The sequence below is a fragment of the Meles meles genome, chromosome 1 (genome assembly GCF_922984935.1).
Source record: "Meles meles chromosome 1, mMelMel3.1 paternal haplotype, whole genome shotgun sequence".
In the NCBI taxonomy this organism is placed as follows: Eukaryota; Metazoa; Chordata; class Mammalia; order Carnivora; family Mustelidae; genus Meles; species Meles meles.
The window spans coordinates 109485520-109491543 of record NC_060066.1 but is presented as its reverse complement, the minus strand read 5'-3'; positions in this window follow the sequence as shown (position 1 = coordinate 109491543).

Here is a 6024-nt window from a genome sequence, read left to right as displayed (position 1 = left end):
AATGCTTATATACTGAGTTGGACAAAGAATAACATATTGTGAAAATATGACTAGGCAAAGGGGCTTGGGCTAGAGCAGTTATATGAGTGAAGTAACTAGAAAGATAGGGGTTAGATTAACAAGGTTGGTTTGTATAGATTTGTCTTGGCCTTGGTGATGAGAATTTCTCTTTCTTTCTGAGATAGGGAGGATATCTTTCACATGGGAATTTTATCTCCTGCTTTTAAGAACAGGAAGGAGAATCAGAATGTCCTTCTCACAGCTGCTATTTTTCAAGTGCTTTTAACTCAAAATAGTATGCTAAACCAGCATTCTTTGGGTGCTATGTTTTGAACTCCTTCAATACAATCAGTAACTACTGATTTAACTAACTATATCACTGACTATATTTTGAGAATGAGAGTGGAGAAATGGGTGGTGTTGTTGCAAGACATCCAAAACATCGATTACCATAATAGTAAGTAGATACCATTAAAAAGAGCAATACTAGAAACCTGAAGGTAAATATTAAAAGAAACAGCTAAAAGTATTTAAAGGTATTACTGATTTTAAAAATAATTGGTTAAGGGATGTCTGGGTGGCTTCGTCAGTTAAGAATCTGTCTTTGGGGGCGCCTGGGTGGCTCAGCGGGTTAAGGCCTCTGCCTTCAGCTCAGGTCATGATCCCAGGGTCCTGGGATCGAGCCCCGCATCGGGCTCTCTGCTTGGCTGGGAGCCTGCTTCCTCCTCTCTCTCTGCCTGCCTCTCTGCCTACTTGTGGTCTCTATCTGTCAAATAAATAAATCTTTAAAAAAAAAAAAGAATCTGTCTTTGACTTAGGTCATGATCCCTGGGTCCTGGGATCTAGTCCTGTATAAGGCTCCTTGCTCAGCTTTTTCCTCTGCCTGCTGCTCCCCCGCTTGTGCGTGCTCTCTCTCTCTCTCTCTCTGTGACATAAACTCTTTTTTAAAAAAATAGTTGGTTAAGAGAATGGGATATTAGGCTTTTACAGATACTGTAAAACAAACAGTTCAGTTATGCATAGTGTTAATCACAGTACCATTCTGAATGTGCCTCTGAATTGTTTGATAACAATATAGTAAGCTACTAGGTACTTACTGTAGAGAATATAACATTTTTGCTGTCTAGAAATCGACAAATTCTTGGTTATATAACACTGCCCAAATACACATATATATATACTGTGGATCAGTGTTTGTACAATTTATCATTTGCTCTTTGAAATTGTTGAGGAGGGAAATATTTTCCTGTATCTTTTTAGATTTTGTACTTGGGGGCCTGCAATTTAAATGAAGGACAGACAGATTAGCAAGAGGGAAAAACAAATTTAAGTATGTATATATGCATAGGAGTTCACAAAGAAATGTGACTCAAGGATGTGGTTAGATTTTGGGCATATAATCAAGGATGTGGTTAGATTTTGGGCTTTATATGCCTCTTAATAGGGGATGGCAGAGGAGCAGAGGGAAAGTTATGAGAGAACATATGATTTATAGGAAAAATGAATGGGCCGTTAGGAGAATAGGTGGGATATGTGATAGTTTTTTTTGTTTTTTTGTTTTTTTGTTTGTTTGGTTTTTTTTTGATATGTGATAGTTTTATGACAATGTCTCTTTAGGTGATTTCTTTTTTTTTTTTTAAAGATTTTATTTATTTATTTGACAGAGATCACAAGTAGATAGAGAGGCAGGCAGAGAGAGAGAGAGAGAGGGAAGCAGGATCCCTGCTGAGCAGAGAGCCCGATGCGGGACTTGATCCTGAGATCATGACCTGAGCCGAAGGCAGCGGCTTAACCCACTGAGCCACCCAGGCGCCCCTCTTTAGGTGATTTCTTATGCAGGTGCTGACTTGTGCTGACTTCTTGTCTTTGTAAAACTCCTTGGGAGGGGATTCAGGACAATTGACTTCTTTGGGGAAGCTTTGCTTTCAAGAAAAAGGAATGGAAAAAAGCCTCTTCCTATAGTCATTGATTTGCAAATTTCTTCAGTTCAAAATAATCCTTTTGATACTGGGGCATAGTCTGGACCCCTTCAAATTAATGATAAAAAAGTAATATACATGCATATTTAAGTTACCTGTATATGCATAATAAATTCTAGAAAGATACTCATAACTCATAATAGTGGTTACTTCTGAGGAGGAAAGATCTAAGCCTTTAGGGGAAAGGAAAGGGATAGAAAATTTTCAGTGTTTTATATAGTCAATCTTCATTATTCACAGACTTCATAGAAGTGGATCTGTCCAGTAACTAAAATTAATTTGTAAACTCCAAATTAAAAAGCAATTCAAGGAAACCACAACAAAGTAAATCCATGGAATGGAGCTCTTCTACTGGACTACATGGAATCCCCCAATATCATGAGGACACACTAGAATTCTGGGCTAATAAGTTAACACATATCTGAGCAGAAAGAAAATGCCAGTAGGTAACTACTAGAAAGAAAAGTAACTACTAGTACTAGTAAAAAAAAAAAAAAAAGTAACTACTAGTACTAGTAGGTAACTACTAGAAAGAAAATGCCAGTAGGTAACTAGAGCAGTCATTTATGTGAGCCAGCTTGTAGTTCTGGCAGCCCAATTATAAAAAGTGACATATTTACAAGTTGCCAATCTGTCAAATAAATGGAGACAAAAAAAAAAAGGCAATGCAATATAGCACTTTTAAATTCATTTGCAGACATGTGCAGAGTGGCAAAAAAAATTTGCATCTCTCAACATACATATTCCCAGTCAAGATTGAACAAGATGATGTTCAACCTTCTTGTTTCAGCTCTCATATTGTAAACAAGTGTCCTTTTCATGGTCTGTTTAGTACCATGTTTTTGCATGGCTGTGCCTTTATTTTTCGCTTTAAAAAATAGGTTTCTTTTTTTTCCTTCAAGATTTTATTTATTTATTTGACAGAGCACAAGCAGGGGGAGCAACAGAGAGAGAGGGGGAAGTACGTTCTCCACTGCAGGGACCCCAACGTGGAGCTCGATCCCAGGATCCTGTGATTATGACATGAGCCCAAAGATCATGACTTGAGCCAAAAGGAGATGCTTAACCAATTGAGTTACCCAGGTACCCCGCCTCTTTTTATTTATTTATTTATTTTTATTTTACTGTCTAAAATGGATAGTGCTTAAGTGCTATCTTTGATTTCCTTCTTTTCCTATGAAGCATGTCATAAGGCCCTCATGTGAGAGGTGCTCTCCTTGTACCTAAAGGAAAGAAACAATCCTTATCTTTATAGACAAAGTGGTGCCAAGAGAAACCCAAATAAACAGGCCTTAGTAAGATTCCTGCAGCTTGGTACCTTTAGCTTATACCCTTTTGTCCTGTCACATTTTTCCTGAACTCTTTTTTTTTTTTTTTTGGAAGATTTAATTTACTTATTCGTCAGAGAGAGAGAGAGAGAGAGAGAGAGAATAAGCAGGGGGAGCAGCAGGCAGAGGGCGAAGCAGGCTCCCTGCTGAACAAGGAGTCTGATGTGGGACTTGATCCCAGGATCCTTCAATCATGACCTGAGCCAAAGGCAGATGCTTAACGGACTGAGCCATCCAGGCATCCCCAGGACTTTCCATTCTTCATCAAATGTAGTATAAAAACAGTTAAGTTTCCTTCTGGTCTTCATTTCCTTATGAACGCTCCTGTGTCATATAAAACTTATATTAAATATGTATGCTTTTCTATTGTTAATCTACCCTTTGTGAGTAAACAAGAGTCATGATTTCTGCCCTAGTTCAGCCGATGATGATGAAGAAGAAGAGCCGAAGAAGAGAGATGTTATACAAATAAGTATATAAATAACATATATAATTATAATTTGATATAAGGTTTGAAAGAAAAGCACTGGATTCAATGATAGTCAAAGGAAAAGAAACAACTTACATGAGAAGGTGGTTCATGGAAGGCCTAAGGAAATGACATTTGAGTTATAACCACAAGGATGAGTGGAAATTATTGGAAGAGTGTGGCTGGAAAACTAGGTCCTACTATAAAAAGTGCTTCAAAAACTGAAGGAAGACCAGTATGGATTAGCACATAGCAATGAGGAAAACTGACTCCAGATAAGATAGGAGAGCGAGGATATGCAGAATTTAATAGTCAATGTTAAGGAATTTGTGTTTTATTTTAGGTGTAATGGGAGCTTTTGAATGGTTACAATTGGGAAAGATATCAAATTTATATTTGTGAATGAACACTTCAGGTCTTGGTTGGAGAACAAATTAAAGGTTGGGTAGGGGGGCAGGCATCAACAAAGATACACTGATTCATCTTGAGTCATTTTCTTTTTTTCCTTATTTATTTATTTATTTGAGAGAGAGTGTGAGGGTAGGGGAGGGATGGAGGGAGAGACTCTTAAGCAGACTCTGTGCTGAGTGCCTGAGGCAGGCAATCTCATGACCCTGAGATAATAACCTAGAGATCACCACCTGAGCCAAAACGAAGTAGGACCCTAACCAGCTGTGCCATCCAAGTGCCCCAGAGTAGTTATGTCCTTTAAGGTTTGCTTTCATTTTTAAAGATGGATGTGTCTCTCTGGTAACTTAGAGTTCATCATCATCAAGATTCTCATCTAAGAACAGTAAGAAAAGAATAATTTTTTTCAAGGAAATAGTTTCTGCCTTCATATTTTTCTTATATGTTCATAGTGGCATTGTCCAGTGGACTCCTAGTTCTCCCCTCCCTTTTACTCCTTCCCCATCTCACGCACTTGCCCTCTCTTGCAAATAGATAATTACATATTTTTAAAAAAAAGTTCTTTATAGTGAAATTAAGTTCATTTTAAGATCAACTAATTACATCATCCCTCACATTTTCATGTCGTAGGCACGAACTAATTAAAATTTATGTATTTACTTTATTAGGGGGGAGGGGCTGAGGGAGAGGGAAAGAGAGAGAATCTTCAGCAGGCTCCATATCCAGCAGAGAGCCTGTTGTGGGTCTCCATCTCACAATCCCGAGATCATGACCTGAGTTGAAATCAGGAATGGGTCGATTAAACAACCGAGCCACCCAGGTACCCCAGTAATGGAATATTTTAAAAGAGATGCAGTTTGGTTATTTTATTCAGGTTATTTAATTATTTGCCCCCAAAAGGTTCTGGCCAAATTGCTAATGACTAGGTAAAAATAATTTGTATTAGTATATTAATTGTTGATCATTAAAATGATTCTTCCAAAGTGCCTCAAAACAGATTACGCCTTAAGTATTTGCCTACCTTAAAAAAATTATCTAATTGGGGCGCCTGAGTGGCTCAGTGGTTTAGGCCTCTGCCTTCGGCTCAGGTCATGATCTCAGGGTCCTGGGATCGAGCCCCGCATCGGGCTCTCGGTTCAGTGAGGAGCCTGTTTCTCCCTCTCTCTCTGCCTGCCTCTCTGACTGCTTGTGACTTCTCTCTCTCTGTCAAATAAATAAAATAAAAAAAAAATTATCTAATCATTTAATGTGCAAAGATATCATTTCAGCCCTCAGGACATTAGTAACCTAGTAGTTTCCTCCATTTTATTTGCCAAAGCCCTTCACCAGCATACTACAATTTACATCTTCATGATAGATTATAATAGTTACCTAAGGATAAGAAAGGAATGATATGTGGTAAGAAGACAAAGTTGAAAAGAGATATTTATTAAGCATTTATATGTCATCATATTACAAAAAGATACCAGGGAACTAAAAAGACAGATCATGTAAAATAAGACAGTGGCAAAACAAACATGACAGATTTCTTAGGTTGACCTATTCTCGTACAGATAGTACATTATTTTTTTTTTAAGATTTTATTTATTTATTTGACAGAGATCACAAGTAGGCAGAGGCAGGCAGAGAGAGGAGGGGAATGAGCGGGGAGCCCAAATCAATGCAGGGCTTGATCCAAGGACCCTGGCTAGGATCATGACCTGAGCTGAAGGCAGAGCCTTTAACCCACGGAGCCACCCAGGCGCCCCCAGATAGTACATTATTAATTTGTGTAGCAAAATTTTTCCAATATCTGCAAAGCTAAAAAAATAAAAGAGTCAAACTACGTATTCTATTCGTA